At 40.2% G+C, this 17,773-nt stretch overlaps 2 long non-coding RNA genes across 2 annotated transcripts in view; both read left to right on the top strand.

Moving 5' to 3' along the window:
* LOC139823628 (uncharacterized) overlaps positions 1-17,773 on the top strand; it is a 310,568-nt gene that overhangs the window by 216,845 nt on the left and 75,950 nt on the right. The gene's annotated exons all lie outside the window — the stretch shown is intronic.
* Positions 14,126-17,351, top strand: LOC139823648 (uncharacterized). The gene is made up of 3 exons (XR_011734837.1): positions 14,126-14,186; positions 14,401-14,504; positions 17,129-17,351. It is a non-coding gene; the product is annotated as an uncharacterized lncRNA (long non-coding RNA).

Below are 17,773 nucleotides of genomic sequence, written 5' to 3'. Positions count from 1 at the left end.
AAATCTAACGCTTTTATGCATCATATCCGTTGGATATATAAGGTGGTTATAAACACGTAATACCATTATATGATAATCCCTGTGACCTGATGTACTGGATTTATAGGTTATATGTTACAGTTTTCAAGTACTATGGGAACAATACCAAGCTTTTCTCTAACAATAAATATATGGATAGATTATGATTAAATATACAAAATTAAAGTAATATACTTGTCTAACAGCATAATAAGTAATATTATCATTTAACACCCCTTAAGGGCTTGACATGTTTTCATGAGCATACGTACTACATTTCTATGTCTATATCTATTTTGCTGTTATATTTTTACTATTGCCTCGCAACGATTAGTATAGTGAACATGTTCATACATTATTTTTCTGATTTATACCTAATTTGCAACGTATAGTTATTTATATCGTGAGTGTCTGTATAGATGCGATGAGGTCCGACGTGTGTACTCAGTGTGTATGAACATGTTAAATAAACAATTTATTACAAGTCATAAGGAATTACATAACCTCTTGAGGTATGCTTAGTATGGATACGCTGAGATGCGCAGTCCTGTAATATAGTATTTATTTCAGGACACTGGAATGAGAAGAAATAAACAAATAAATGAATTCTTATTAATAACAATACATGCTATAGTTGGACCTTTTTTTTCGCACCTGTGCATATAATTGTACCTTGACTCACACACACTATTTCTTATTTACCCCTTTGTATATCCTATTACTCTATGTACACGGTAAATGGTTAATGATAGTTTAAGATTTATTATTATATTCGCGATTATTATAGCTAGATTGCGTTCTGACGTGCGCGAGCGATCTTCGAACACTGGTCGTACATTGCTAGATAGCTAACTTAAATTGCTAACGTTTTATACTGTGTGTATACACTCAGATGAGTAACTCATATAGTCCTAGAGACTTTTAACCTTAGGGCTGGCTTACATGTGTAATTAGTCTAGAGGGAATCAACTGCTTTTTGACTGTAATACTCTTGTAAATACATATGGAAATAAGCGATATGGACTTCTTTTACATATAATTTTGCGGAGTTAGTTGAGCCATAGTCGCGCGTTTCTAAGTATCCGTAAATTGTAATATACTCACAAATACGCACGAGGATAAGCGGTATTGACCTACTTTGGAGATGATTTTGGCATAAATTAATTTATATCACGGACATGTTTCTTGAGGAAGTTGAATATTACGTCAAATATGCGTACTTTAGATGCGTTCCAACACAGCGTTGAATAGCTCACCAGATGTTCCTAATTTGATGCATACTTGATTAGGCTTACATGTAAGCTGCTGTAGTCTGCAGCTATGTTCGAAAATCCATGTTATATTGTTTACTCAATATATATATATACATATATGGGCACATTCTTCTGTGAAAACTAATGGCTTTTCCCGCGTATGCTCGTGATCGCGTGGAATTAAGCCCATATCTGCAATCCGTCGAACAGTTGCAAGGGATATACACTGAGCGACGTATATCCTTCTGCGCGGGCCGTCCTAGGAAAAGGACACCCCAAATTAAAAACCATCTTAGCAAAATGATAAATGGAAAATAACAAAGAAGAAACCTTACCGTCACAGGGAATTCGGATGTCCAGTGACCGGCGCGTCTCCTCTATCGTCCCTGGGGGGAGCCTGTCGACATCGAGCGAAGGGCTGTCGCCGGCGTTGCCTACGGGCGCCGACGGTAAAACGACTACCGTGGAAGAAGAAAAGACGTCAAAAAGGAGATCGATGTCCGCACCGGACTCCTACATTGAGCAAATTTTGGAGAGTGAACATATGGGAATTTCAGTAAACACACAAGGGGAAGGAAAGTCGATTGAACTAACTCAGGAGGATGAGTATATGGAAGACACAGAAAATACGCAACAAGAAGGGGAGCCAATTATTATTACGGACTCTGATGAGACGCAAGATGTCGAAAATTCGTCTATATTTGCTGGCAGGGAGAAGAGGAAAGCTTCGATTTCCCCTAATAAGGAAACCTCTCCTCTTTCGAAATCATATGCGAAGAAATCGAAGGGAATAAGTGGAACCGAATTTATCATCCTTGGCCCTACGGAAACTGTAGCAACCAGAATTACGGCGGTGTCCGGTGACAGAATGCAGGAGATGGACACATTGGACACTGAGAAACTCATGGATCTTGCCTCTTTGAACATTGAGAAAATGGAACGAATCCGCTCTAAGAGTGGAAAGCCACTGGGGAAACTCAGCGGATATTTAAAGATTGGCCTATCAAACCTGTCCGAAATTATTGCCATTATGGGAGAGAGATTAGACGCTGCTGGTGACACATCGTCATTAGTCCAGGCAGAAAACATCAAACTGCAGAAAGAAATTAAGACTCTCCGTGAAGGAAAGAAAACGGAAGGTAACTTTGGAGAAAAGCCGCAATCAGATCATATGGACCAAAGTGAGGGCGACAAGTATATGGAAACACGCACAAACAAATACAGGACACAATCAAAGAGGGACGGAGAGACCTCCATGAAAGTGGATCCACTGCCACAGAAGAAACCTAAGATACTGAATCAGTTATCTCTCTCAAAAAAGATAAAAATTATTAAACCCGTAATGGGAAGAGATGAGTTCAGATCGGAAAATAAAGACGCCGAGAGACCCGATACTCCGATCAAGGTCAGAGAAATAAGGAGAACTTCTCAAAGTGTCGGGAATCGCGCCGGTGCATCGACATCGGACTATCCTGACTCAGAGGACGATGTACACATTAAGGAAATGGAATGGATCAATTCCGAGATGACTAAACTGGCTAAACGGAGACGACAATTACGAACGATGAAACAGCCATGCGAGCTGTCAGGAACCCCAATAACAGAAGTACTAACACACCCAGGAACACAGGTGGGGACTCACGAAGGAGGAGAACCCCTACTTCGATGAGAGAAACCCGGAAATTTGACCGCGGCGCCGCGAGAGGACCCCTTCCCCCTGCTGGAGCGGGGGGAATACATCGTCGCCGTAGACCACCGAGGACGGCGGCGGTCACGATTACGAGTTTGGATGACAAAATTACGTACGCAGACATATTAAAAAAAGCGCGTGATAAGATCTGTCTCGATCAGTTAGGTATCGAGAATTCTAGAATTCGGAAAGGCATCAACGGAGGATGGATCATTGAGATACCTGGTGAGGATGGAACCTCCAAGGCGGATACCTTGGTCAAAAAACTGCGAGAGGTGCTGGATCCCGCTGCCATACGTGTAAACAGACCGACGACTATGGGAGAGATGAGACTATGGAACCTCGATGACTCTATTACTCCAGGAGAAATCACCAACGTGATATCCGTCATGGGTGATTGCCATGAGTCTGAAATAAAGTTAGGGACTATCCGCCGTATGGCAAACGGCTTACACTCTGTGTGGGCTAAATGCCCTTTAATAGCTGCCACCAGAGTTGCGTCGTCCGGCCGACTGAAGATAGGTTGGACTGTTGCTCGCATCGAAATACTAGATGCGAGACCCATTCAATGCTACAAGTGTTGGAGGTACGGACACGTACGCAACACTTGCCAGTTTCCCGAAAATCGTGGGGGCAACTGTTTCAGATGTGAATCCAGCGATCATCAGATTAGACAATGTCAAGCAGACCCTTGCTGCGTCTTATGCAAGGACGCCGGTAGGCCGTACGAACACAGACTGGGCACCTCCAGTAGATGCTCAGAGAGAAACCCGATTGTTGGAAGTGGGACTGTAGATAGGAAACGAAACTAAAAATGACGCCCACGACAGTTATACAGATAAATCTGAACAGAAGTAGGGAGGCGCAAGGTTTTCTTGCTAAATACGCGGAAGAACTGGGAGCTGCGGTGTGCGTGGTCTCGGAGCCTGCCCGTACACCCGACTCTCAGCAATGGTTTTACAGCAGGAACGGCCTAGCTGCTGTATATGTGAATCCCCAAATAGCGGATTATCCTGCGTCTCTGGTCGCGAGGGGCCAGAATTCCGTGGTCGTTAGGTATGGGAGCGCACATATAATTTCATGCTATATATCTCCAAATGTAAATCGGGCCGGATACGAAAATTTCGTCGACGAACTGACGAATCTATGCGCATGCATACATAACAATAAAACCCTTGTTTGTGGCGATTTCAATGCGCATGCCCGTTTATGGGGTTCTCCCAATACTGATTTTAAGGGCAAGCTACTAGAGGAATGGTCCGCGAGCGTGAATATGCGTTTGATAAATGAAGGAAATACACCAACTTAGGTCATCGGGGATCTTCGATAATCGATTTAACGTGGGTCTCACCCGAACTCCGCCACCATGTGCGTGATTGGACAATCCGTGGGGACGTTGCGTCGTTGTCCGACCACTCATATATAACCTTCTCAATATCGGAATCCCTTGTTAGACCTTACATACGGCAGTCTCCCGCTCGATGGGACTACAAGAGGATGGACGTCGACCTCTATAAGGCCTCGATAGATTGGACGTGCGCCGTCACTCCCATGGATGAGGCACACATGGTTAATGTGTCTCCAGACGGATGGATACACAAATGCATAGTAAATGCATGCAAGGCTGCTGTCCCCCGTATTCGTACGAGTGGACACAGATCTTTCGTGTATTGGTGGAACGCGGAAATCGCTTCACTACGCGTCGCGTTGAACAGAGCCAGGCGTGTGTGGATTCGCGGCCGTCCACGCGATTCGCCTGAGATTTCTCAACGCAAACGAGCCGAGTATATTCTAGCAGGTCAAGAGTTGAAACGTGAGATACGTAAAGCCAAAAGCGCGGCTTGGCAAGAACTGATAGCCACACTTGATGAGGACCCCTGGGGACTACCTTACAGGATAGTCCTCAGCAGACTGAAAAAATCGACTTCGGGATTATCCGCCTCACTGAAACCTAGAATTCTAGACGAGCTTTTAAACAAGTTATTTCCACCGGGTAACCCACTCGTCGCTGTCGAACTCGGGGACTGCGAAGAAGATCGCATCCCGATCACCAGTGAGGAGGTTGCCGCAGCAATCGCTGCGAAAAAAAATTGCAATACGGCTCCTGGCCCTGACGGCCTTAAGGCCACAGCGTTGAAGAAGCTCCCGCCTGCAATGATCGGCAGATTGGCTCAATGTTACAATATCTGTATGAAGTATGGAAATTTTCCTGCGTCCTGGAAGACCTCCGACCTTGTACTTCTCCCGAAGGGCGAGACGAACCCTGGCGAATTACCGAAGGCGCGGCCCATCTGCCTTTTGAACGAGATAGGCAAAACGTTTGAACGGATCATCGCGAACCGCATGTTAGAATACATGGACAATAATCCAAACGCCAACCTATCTGACAACCAGTTTGGGTTCCGGAGAATGAGGTCGACGACAGACGCTCTCTATCTTGTAAAGTCCATCATTTCTCAGGCTCGTGCGGAGGGTAAGGTTGCGCTAGCGTTTTCATTAGATATTGAGAACGCATTTAACTCCATAATACTACCCGCGTTAAGGAGGGCACTTCGTACCAGAAATTTTCCCCGTTATCTGCGTCGCATCCTGGAGGCCTTTCTCACAAGAAGAAAGGTCAGATACGTGACTTCTGACGGAACAAGGCGTACAAGACGAGTAAACAGAGGGGTTCCACAGGGATCGATCCTGGGTCCACTCCTTTGGAACCTCGGTTTTGACTCGATATTGAGAACAATGCTTTATAGAGACTGTCACGTAATTTGTTATGCGGACGACACCCTCCTGGTCGTAAGTGACGACTATGACGAGGTGTGCTCCACTGCGTTGGATTGTTTCGAACGAATTTTAATAAACATCCGTGCGCTCGGCCTTAAAGTATCGTGGAGCAAGTCTGAGGCCGTCTTTTTCGGTTCCTGTCCTCGCGACGCCTCTATCGTGGTGGAGGACACGAGGATCCAATTCTCCAATTGTATGAAATATTTGGGCGTAAACATAGATAAACGTCTTAACTTTATTAATCATTTTTCGCACGTGGCTACAAAGGCTACGAGGGTTAGTCGAGCGCTTTGTGGACTGCTACCGAACCTGCGCGGTCCGATAGAGAGTAAGAAAAGGTTATATTTTTCAATGATCACCTCTATCATCTTATATGCGGCCCCAATTTGGAGTGTGGAGTTTTCATCATCCGGCAATCAACAGAGGAAGATGCGTCGCGCTCTTACTGCACAACGCACTGTTATGGCGTATCGCACAGTTGCGTACGAGGCAGCCACGCTCTTAGCGCGTGTCTTACCCATATACCTGTACGCGGACTATCTTAGGCGTGTCTACCTAAGATTACGAGAGATGAAGGAATTGGGGAATTTTTACCCCGATGCTCCCAAAGAGATACGCGCCGAAGAGTGGCTGGAGCTCAGACGACAATGGGCGGTTCACATAAGGGACGGAAACCTCCCTGGGAGGAGGACTAGAGAGGCGATCTCTCCAAATTTCGAGAACTGGCTCGACCGGCGCAGCGGCTTCCTGAGTTTCAGAACGACCCAAATCTTAACGGGTCACGGTTGTTTTGGATCCTTTTTATTTAGGATACAGAAGGAGGATTCACCAATATGCCGATATTGTCACCTGGCGACCGATACATCTGAACACACTCTCATGGTGTGTAATTATTGGGGACTCGAGCGTGCTGAGCTCACGGTCGTGATTGGCCCTGATTTAACTCTACCGACATTGATTGGTAAGATGTGTGAGTCCAGAGAGGCTTGGAACGCCTTTGCTATTTTCGCCGAAAGGGTCCTCCGACGGAAAGAGGACGACGAAAGGAGGCGCCAACAGGGTCTCGTTGACCCTGATATTGTTGAGATCGCTGCCTCCGGAGAACGACTCTTAGCGTGCGGCTATCCCGTTAAATTACTTAGAATAGATTGGGTTAGTTCGGATACTGGGTACTGCGGTGCGTGGTCGCTGGTCCTTCTCCCGGGGCCGCTGGGCGCCGGCCGCCCGTGGGCTGCCCTCCCCCCGTGGGGTCCGGCGCGTCGACGGGTGCGACGTTCTGCCGGATCCTTGCGGGGACCGGTGGCCTGTGGCGGCCGGCGTCCTGCGGCCTGGTCGGGGCGTCCCGGTGGGGCCCTGCGTGGTTTTGCGTTTTAGTTGCGTCTAATTATCTTGGGGTCTACTGCGGGGTCCTCCGGGGGTGGATCGGCCGGGGCTGGCCGCTCGTCGCTGTTTGGGGCTCGGGTGCCGCTGCGGGCAGCGGCGGCTACCTGGAGCTCCTTGAGGCTGTCGGCCGCGGTGGGTCGTCCCCCGGGAGATCTCCCCGTGGAGTCATGACTCCTTTTAAGCCTGTGTATCTCCGCTCATCTCTCTCCTGTCTACTATTATACTTCGTTGTACTTGCGTATCGAGACTGGAGATCGAGGTTGGTCGTCCATGCCACGAGGGAGAAGCGGATGAGAGCCCGCCACCGCTTCGAATCGACTCCGGTTATTCGAAGAATATTGCGTGCGTAATCTTGGGGAGTGCGTAGCGGGGGGTAAGGGAGGGAGATGAGGTGTACGAGAGTTTTAGGGATGCGTTGACCGAAAATCGGTCACTTATTATCGTGGTGGTGGGTATATGTATAACCCTCTGCGTTGAAGGGCGTGCGGATGCACGCTCTTGCTTTGTGCTTTGTGGAACCCCTCTCCGGATAGAGGGTGTTTCCTGTTTGTCTAGCTCGTGCGCGTCCTGTGACAGTTCGTGTACGTGTTGCTTGGGGATGTGGACTTCCCCGAGTGAAGTATCCCGTTCTGCCAATGAAGAGACCCTGTATGGTATGGCCGCGCGTCTCAGAGGCGTGTGGGGGAGGGCCCGTAAGTGGCGTCGTGGTCTTTATCATGGAAGTTCTCTGAGGCGGAGGCTGAATGACCGGCGCATGTGGCTGTGCGCAAGCACCACTATGCGTCCGGGAATTCGACTAGAGACGTTTTTCTCTCGTGGGATGGAAGCACCTCTGGTTTGACCTCCCGTGTGTCTGTCGTGTTCGGTTTACGTTTTTCTGTCGCTTCGAGCGTGAGGACTGTTGATGTGATGACTGTTGATGGTCCCTTGAAACTATGGTGGAATTTTGCAGTACAAAATCAGGTGAACGTGTAGAACGCAAAAACACCTGACATTATAAAATTTCTAACAACGAGATTTAACAGTGGAGCTAGTTATAGCACATTAAATACTGCCCGATCAGCTATTGCCCTTGTTTCTTCCCGAGACATTCATAAGGATGGCCTCATTTCACGATTTTTGAAAGGTACATTCAAAAAGAGACCCACTAAACCAAAGTATAATACTACTTGGGACACGTCGCCTGTCTTTACGTATATGGAGAATCTGCATCCCTTAAGTCAACTCAAACTTAAGGAAGCAACGGAAAAAGTCGCCACACTTCTAGCTCTAACCACAGCTCATAGATTGCAGACATTATCTTTAATAAATGTAGATAATATCGTATTTTCGGAATCAGGAATGACCATTAAGATACCCGACTTAATAAAAACATCGAAACCAGGTGCCTCTCAATCTGAGCAGATTTTACCCTTCTTTAAAGAGAAACCGAACCTTTGTGTAGCTACAGCTATTCTCGATTACTTAAAAATTACAAAAGATTTCAGAACAGGGAAAAATAAAAAATTGTTAATCTCAACAATTAAACCATATAAAGGTGCATCAGCTCAGACGATAGGTCACTGGATTAAGTCCTTACTAAATAAAGCGGGTATAGACACGAAAATATTCACAGCGTACAGTACAAGACATGCAGCTGTGTCTGCAGCTTTTAGAAATAAAGTAAATATAGACACGATTAGACGTACACCAGGTTGGTCCGCGCGATCACAAATGTTCGCAAAATTTTATAACAAACCTATTCTCCCTCCAAACGTTTGCACACTCAATATTAAAAAACTAAATAAATAAATAAGAGTGTGACGTCCTGGGTGATGCGAGGTGGCTCGATCCGGCAGAACGTCTCCGTCGAAATCAATTTTATGGGTTCTTCTTGCAGTTAAGGAGGTAAAACCCCAGGATAATTAGCTGTTGGTCGGCGATGTAGATTATGGCTCCTTGGATCCGTCGAAGGTAGGTAATTCAATAATCTTTATCTTTCTTTTGATATAAAAGAGTATGATATTTATTGTAGAACTTTTACAATACAAGTGGTTTATGTGGGAGGATGGAACAAGTATAAGATATGTGACCTTTCCTGGCTCGTTCCACACTCTCCGTTGAGAGGGTGAAAGATTCCGCTTTTAACGGAAACGCTTTTAATTTCCGCTTTTGGAAACGGTAGTGGGAGGTGACCGCACCTCGTTACAATGAGTCATAAGGCGTTGTCTAGCGGATGTGAGTCTACTTCTAGTGGTGGCTCGCTTGCCAGCAATGAGTCATAGGGTGGTGTCTTGAAATTCATTACCTTATATGGTCATGCGTTACGCTCTGCTTCGACATGTCCATATATGGTCTATGCGAAGACTAGATTCACTCGAATGAGTCATACAGGTGACTCATCTGAATTCTATTTTATTTTCTAGTCTAACAATGATTGTAATAAGAGCGATACCTTCTTTCATTATAAAAATCTCAGTATGACTTTTAAAGAAATCTTTAATATTTGAATTTTAAAATGTGCAAATATATGTTAAATATTATTTAAGTTTTTTTAGACATACTTTACATACAGTAGAATAATTCAATAGTACAATTAAAGTCATTATTAGTATGTCTAAAGTATAAAAGATATTGCTCTCTTCGTCTAACAGTTACTATAGTATATCTGACTCTCTCTTTCTCTCTTTCAGATCGTACAATTCTCGCATCTCGCTTGGATTCGTGTTCCTTATGCTACGCATAATACAATTTTATCTTCTTCAGGTTCGTGAGTAACGCTTCGGCATTTGACGCTCGATATTTATACTAATTTTAGTAAGTATATATATATTTGTTAATAATAATATTAATAAAAATGATTTTAACAGTGGTAGTGATGTTTCTAATATCATGTTAATAATGTATCGTGCAAATAGAAATGGTTAGCATTCTCATTAGTACAAGAAATCAATGAAATTAAATTGTTTATATATAATAAGATTTTTGTTATTTTTATATCTCGTGAATGGTTGGGAATTTGGTAGCAATGTATAGGAAACATATTGTAGGACTTTCACTAAGGTATAATATAGCATTGGAAAATTTTATTGTTAATATATGTATTTGTTAATAACAAATTATTAATTAAATAAATTGGTACTTTTTAATTTGCATATTGATATTATTATGTTCTCTTTATTTAAGAGGTTTTGAATGTCTAATATCATCTTGTTTATGAGCACTCTTTATTTTATTGTCATAAATATTTTGTAAATAAACAATTGCAGAAATAAAAGTTATTATCATTTTTTATGGGTGTGCTGATGTAGAGTCTATGTATACGGGCAAATCGTATGTACCGGGGCAAATTTATGTCACCGTGTTTTATGAGATATGGTGATTCAACAAAAGTATGCATTAATTAGGTATAAGCGTTTAATAAAAATTATGTTTTACATATTATTTCCGAGAGAAAGATTTAAGTTACTTAAATATGTGAAAGGAGTATTTTTAGTTATCATAGTTTAGAAAATATAACAAGTTTAGATTTAAGGACCTCGAACGATGCGGTTAATGAGTATATATATATATATATATGTAGGTCCGGAAGTATGTTCCAGGACTTTTATTTTTTACATCGGTATATTCCAGGACATTTGGCAGTTTCCAGGACTGTCCTGGAAAAAATTCATGTCCTACGGCACGTTTCGGGACAATTTTTTGAATCTAATTACATATATATGCGTTATATTCCAGGACTGTACATTTCAAAAAACGTAAACAGTCCCGGAACATACCTCTAGACCTACATATATATATATATATATATATATATATATATATATATATATATATATACAGGGTGTCCGAAAAATCGCCTACTCCATTTCGGGAGGTGATTCGGGACCCAAAAACAAGCAAAAAAGTTCATACAAACATAGGTCCGGAAATGAGCCGTTTCCGAGTTATAGCCACTTTTATGTTCAAAAATCGTAAATTTTTATTTTCAATTTTTTTAAATTACAATTACCAAATTCTCTCAAGTTTCTGTCTACATTTCGAAAAGACGCTATTCCCGGTACATCTCGATTTGGAAAGGACTGGATGTATAATCTTCTTGCCTCGGCAGCATTACTTTGAGCAAGACCATACATAAGATGCATATCAGCTAATTCATTAAAACTTAAACGATCCATTGATGAATACGGAAAGATTAGATACAACCTAAAAGTAAGGTGTTGTTAAATAATAATTTGAAACTTATTGGCTACGTTTACACCCAGCGACCTGATCGCGGCCTGACCTATATTGTGACCCGAAGTAGGTCTAGTCATCATTCGTTTACACCGAAAGAAACCTAAAAATTGACGGGATCGTATTTGGGATCGCCCTGAATTGCAGCAAATCCGAACAAGCAAATGAAGCTTTTAGGTCATTTTAGGACGCGTCGCGCTTGATCGCGCGTTTACATCGCAAATGATAACGGCCGATTTCAGGTCGGGTCACTAAAATACGCGGCCTGATCTGAAGCCAGGTCCGGTCGTCTATCTGTTTACAGCAGGCGGGCTAAATAATTTAGGTCGAATTTGAGGTACAGGCCGCGGCCTAATTTCAGGGTGTAAACGTAGCCATTGAAAAGCCGTGATTTACTTACTGATTTTGAATAGGCGTGAAAACAACTGATTTCAAGTAGCCGTGAAAACAACTGATTTTGAATAGCCGTGAAAACAACTGATTTCAAGTAGCCGTAAAAACAACTGATTTCTTTTAAAAATAATGTAATCGTTACAAATATTAAAAAATTGAAAAAAAATAAAAAAATTAAAAATATTTAAAAATAAAAATTTTTAATTTAAGAAATAATTAAGAAAGAGGGATGCCAAGCGGATTTTAAATTACGATTTTTGAACATAAAAGTGGCTATAACTCGGAAACGGCTCATTTCCGGATCTATGTTTGTATGAACTTTTTTGCTTGTTTTTGGGTCCCGAATCACCTCCCGAAGTGAAGTAGGCGATTTTTTGGACACCCTGTATATATATAATAGAACAAAATCTCCATTTTTATAAAGTTTATTTACTAACCATATAAAAACAAAAATAAGAACAATAATACATACAATTTTTGTTCAATCTATACTGTTTCTTTACTAATAGTTTGCGTAACATGGAAATTTTTCTAAGAAAATAAACACGCTTTTTAAGATTTTTTCTTTTGTCAGAATTTATTTAACAGTAGTATTTCACAGTATTTTAACCATTTATTTAACATTATTTTGAGAAAAGAGATTTGCTCGCGAGACACGATGCGCGATGCACGATGCAAACAGAGAGAAAGCAATTTCGGATTTAGAAACTGTGCTGTGTGGGGAAATATAATTTGCGAGAACGCAATTACAACCTTTCGATATCTTGGCGCAACTCTTTTTAAATTGATTTAAGCCGAAGACTTGAATAGCCTTGCTGAAACCGAAGACCTGGAGACTGTCAATCCACGCCGATCTCTCTGCAACTGTCCATTCAGGATTCTCCTCGGAGATGTGATGAACCATTTGCTCGACGATGCTCTGTAAGAAATTATAATTCCATTAAAAGCCCACATGTTTATCCAACGTGAACGATAACAATTATAATCACTTGCTATTTAAGGATTATTAGTTTGTGAACTTTTTTAACAATTATAATATCAAATCAATCAAAAAACTTATAAACATTTTCTAAACAAAAGTTAATCTTATTAGCTATGTTCTACACACACAATACTACTTCAGTTTATGCATGCTAATTCATTAGAGAGCGAGATTTTATTGCGGAAACAAAACATATTTTCACTACCCATTTCTGTGCAATTTATTTGCCTACCATGACTTTGGTGTATCCCAAATTCCTCGTGTAGATGGCGAACGATGAATTTATCAACGAAAGAGCGATGGAGATTACCGCGAGGACACATGGTGACGATGGATCAGACTGATCAGAGTCCGTGGCGAGTATGCCGCATGACAAGCGTAGCGCGGATCGTCTGACGCTGATATTTCCCACTGGTGTTTTGCAATCGTATTTTGAAATTACTAATAATGTAATAATTTCTTAAATAATATAAATTAAATCATCTTACTGCATCTCCTCCTCCATTGACCATCATCTTTACCTTTCTCATAGTCATCGTTGTTTTCTTCCATTCTCTATCCCAGCGGTCGCAGCTAATTTTCTTCTTCTTCTTCTTCTTCTTCTTCTTTTCCTATTCGTATGACTCCGATTCTCTGGAAGGCTCGATACGGCCAATAATCTTTTTGTTAATGCCTCAGCTGCGATAACTGAAATTATATATATCAATATAAATTTGTCGTATAATAATTATTTACCATTCAAATAATTAACATGTTTTTGTATTTCTTATACTCTCCTTATACTTCTGGACGATCCCTCGTGGTTCTTAACCTCTCTTCCGCAAACACACAGCTGTCAAACTGACAGTGACTGACAGCTCTCCACGACACGGTTGACCGTGCTCCACGACGTTACCGACCCAACAATCATGAAGCACGAATAGCGCTAGACGCAACGCGTTCAGCTACTATCTGCCCCCGAACGCGACTTTAGGTGGAAGGCATTAATGACCGCGACTGTACATATATATTTGGCGATTTGTCTTTAAATCCAAAAATAGAGATTACGTGACATAATGGTCTGCAAAAACTACGTTAATATCATAAAAATCATTTCAATGACCATCTTAAAATACATATATTTACCTTTATAACCTTATTGAACGAGTCTCTAATGAAATTATTTATTAACGGCTTCATACTTAAATCTTGATGCTAACTTAACCTCAAAATTTTTAACAGTTTAATCCAACTGGAGCCCTTAGTTGGAGATACGTGATAGAAATATGCCGATCCCAAATCTCCTAAAAAGCAGTTTAATCATTAATTGAATGATTTAACCATAATTATTTAACCATTTACATGATTTTATAATAATTATTGTTCTTATGCTATATGTTACAGTATTGCTTTCCATCAGTGGATGTTCATTGGTGCAGTCCAGAGCAGCACCAAGTAGTTTGATAGAAGAGCAAAAGATTTATTTATTAGATATGTAAGTAAGAAAAAGTTAAATTTGATATAAACCATACTTTCCAATATTAATCGTCAATACTGAAAATCCAAAGTATACGTGTAACATCAACTACAGATTTTCAGTATACATAGATAGTGAATATCACAATACAGACTCATACTTAACCTACTTTTATGTTTAAAATATATAATTAGATGTAAATAATAATTACTGTTTTTGTATTATGTTGCAGTGTTACGTTGCTTTCCATCAGTGGAAGTTCACGCAGAGCAGCACCAAGCAGTTTGATTTCTATCAAACTCTTCTGAGCGACAGCTTCATTTATTAGATACATAAGTAAGAAAAATTTAAACTTGGTATAAACTGCGTTCTAATATTTTAATATTCAGTACTGAAAATCTAAAGTGTATGTATAACATTAACCATAGATTTTCAGTATAGACAGTGAATATCGGAACACGTCATACTTAATCCCGTACTCTTATGTTTTAATATGTAATTATGTATGAAATAAACAGGGTGATTTTTATTTCGTGTGCCAATCATTTCCGCTATAATTATTTCAGAAAGTATTGATTTATTGAAAAAATGTTTCAGATAAAAGTTGGAGAGTTCAAGGAGAACCAATAGACAATTTTATTAGATTTTTTGTCCGGGACCTGTGTTAAGCCTAATAAGATCCAAGTCAAGTTATTTAAACCCCTCTTTTTATGGTATCATCTTTTTCTACTAATTAATATGAACAACTTTTGTCTGAAACATTTTTTGAAGTGAAACTTCTTTAGGCACGGTAGTGAATTCGATTCGCGACACGAAAAAGTGTAACGGAAGTGAAACTTCTTTGGTACGGTAGTAAGTTTGATTGTGCGACACAAATAGTGTAACGAAAATTTGACCAATAGGCGTACGGCGTTGGCGAGATGGTTCTTCTTCTGGCACGGTAGTAAGTTTGATTATGCGACACGGAAAGTGTAACGAAAATTCGACCAATAGACGTACGAAATGAAACTTCTTTGGTACGGTAGTAAGTTCGATTGTGCGACACGGAAAGTGTAACGAAAATTCGACCAATAGGCGTACGAAATGAAACTTCTTTGGTACGGTAGTAAGTTCGATTGTGCGACACGGAAAATGTAACGAAAATTCGACCAATAGGCGTACGAAATGAAACTTCTTTGGTACGGTAGTAAGTTCGATTGTGCGACACGGAAAATGTGACGAAAATTCGACCAATAGGCGTACGGCGTTGGCGAGACGGTTCTTCTTCTGGCACGGTAGTAAGTTTGATTATGCGACACGAAGTTAAAGTGTAACGAAAATTCGACCAATAAGCGTACGAAATGAAACTTCTTTGGTACGGTAGTAAGTTCGATTGTGCGACACGGAAAGTGTAACGAAAATTCGACCAATAGGCGTACGAAATTAAATTTCTTTGGTACGGTAGTAAGTTTGATTGTGCGACACGGGAAGTGTAACGAAAATTCGACCAATAGGCATACGAAATGAAACTTCTTTGGTACGGTAGTAAGTTCGATTGTGCGACACGAAAAGTGTAACGAAAATTTGACCAATAGGCGTACGGCGTTCTTCTTCTGGCACGGTAGTAAGTTCGATTATGCGACACGGAAAGTGTAACGAAATTTCGACCAATAGGCGTACGAAATGAAACTTCTTTGGTACGGTAGTAAGTTCGATTGTGCGACACGGAAAGTGTAACGAAAATTCGACCAATAGGCGTACGAAATGAAACTTCTTTGGTACGGTAGTAAGTTCGATTGTGCGACACGGAAAATGTAACGAAAATTTGACCAATAGGCGTACGGCGTTGGCGAGACGGTTCTTCTTCTGGCACGGTAGTAAGTTCGATTATGCGACACAAAAAGTGTAACGAAAATTTTCGACCAATTGGCGTACGAAATGAAACTTCTTTAATTGGTACGGTAGTAAGTTCGATTGTGCGACACGAAAAAACGTCACGAAATAGTGTCACAAAAATTCGACCAACAGGCGTATAAAGTGAAACTCCTTTTGGATCGGTAAGTAAATTCGATTTTGCGACTCGAAAACGCGTCACGAAAATTCGATCAGGCGTACGGCACTGGCAAGACGGATATAGTGAGAACTGCGTATAACACTATATTTTCGAGTTGCGGGCGGCTTGGAGTGACTAATTCCGTTGCATTGTTTTTGTATTAATTTCAGAAAAGTTATGGCAAAGCCTTGCCTTCAGAAGTTTCACTTCTAACGCGCGTGGCGACTACACGCATGATTTTTTTATTTGCCTTATACTTTTTGAGATATTCAAGGAAAACTTGGTATTTTTTTCAATATTTAGCAATAGATGTTTGTCAATAAATGTTCGTCGGAGTGAAAAGTGGTACAGGACTTTTTGACTTGATTTGGTTTCAAGAATATACTGTTGCAATAGTATTCTAATCTCTTTAAATAATTGTGTACACATAAAAGTTTCAAGAAAATGTATACACAAATATTTAAAGAAATTAGGGTATTATTGCAATAGCATATTCTTGAGACCGTATCAAGTCAAAAAGTCTTGTAACATTTTCTCCTCCGACAAGCATTTATCAAGATATAAGCTAAATATTAAAAAAATTACCAAATTTTTCTTGAATATCTCAAAAAGTATAAGGCAAATAAAAAATGTTTCAGACAAAAGTTGTTTATATTAATTAGTAGAAAAAGATGATGTAATAAAAAAAGGGAGTTTTTATTTAAAAAATTTGACTTGGACCCTACTGGGCTCAACATGGGTTCCAGACTCAAAATCTAATAAGATCATCCATTATTCCTCTGTAAACCCTCCAACTTTTATCTGAAACATTTTTCCAATAAACCAATACTTTCTGAGATAATTAGTGAAGTTGATTGGCATACAAAATAAAACTCACCTTGTATAATTAGATATAAATAATAATTACAGTTTTTGTATTATGTTATAGTGTTACGTCATTCTTTATCAGTGGAAATTCATACAGTGCAGAGTAGCATGGAGCAGTTTTGAAGAAGAAAGAGATAGAAAGATAATATCAATATTATTTTCTTAATATTGTATGTAATACTATTATTAAAAATAACAATTTGATAAAATTTAATAATATTCATTAAAATGTTTTAATTTTTAGCAATATTAAATAAATATTATCTAATATTACACAAATAATATTATTGCGTTTACAATATCAATATTATTTAAAATTGTATGTAACAATACTATTAAAAATAATTTAATATAATTTAATAAAAATTATTAAAATGGTTTTTTAATTCCTAGCAATATTATCAAATATCACGCAAATATTATAGTAATTTTACCGTAATATTACTGATATATTGCAGTAATATTACCGCAATATTACTGAAATAAATATCAGTAATATTACTGGTATTCATTTTCGCGGACATTTTAATATTACTGAGATATCTCAGTAATATTACTGCAATATTTCTGATACATTTCATTGTAATATTGCAATGGAAAAATAATATTGCTGCAATATTTCTGCAATATTATGTGCTGTGTGGGGTATTATTCGGTATAGCGAGTCAGTGGTCTCTTATGCTAGACGCTGGATTCACGCTACGGA

Source organism: Temnothorax longispinosus, unplaced genomic scaffold (genome assembly GCF_030848805.1).
Source record: "Temnothorax longispinosus isolate EJ_2023e unplaced genomic scaffold, Tlon_JGU_v1 HiC_scaffold_15, whole genome shotgun sequence".
In the NCBI taxonomy this organism is placed as follows: Eukaryota; Metazoa; Arthropoda; class Insecta; order Hymenoptera; family Formicidae; genus Temnothorax; species Temnothorax longispinosus.
This window is presented reverse-complemented; position numbering and strand designations above follow the sequence as displayed.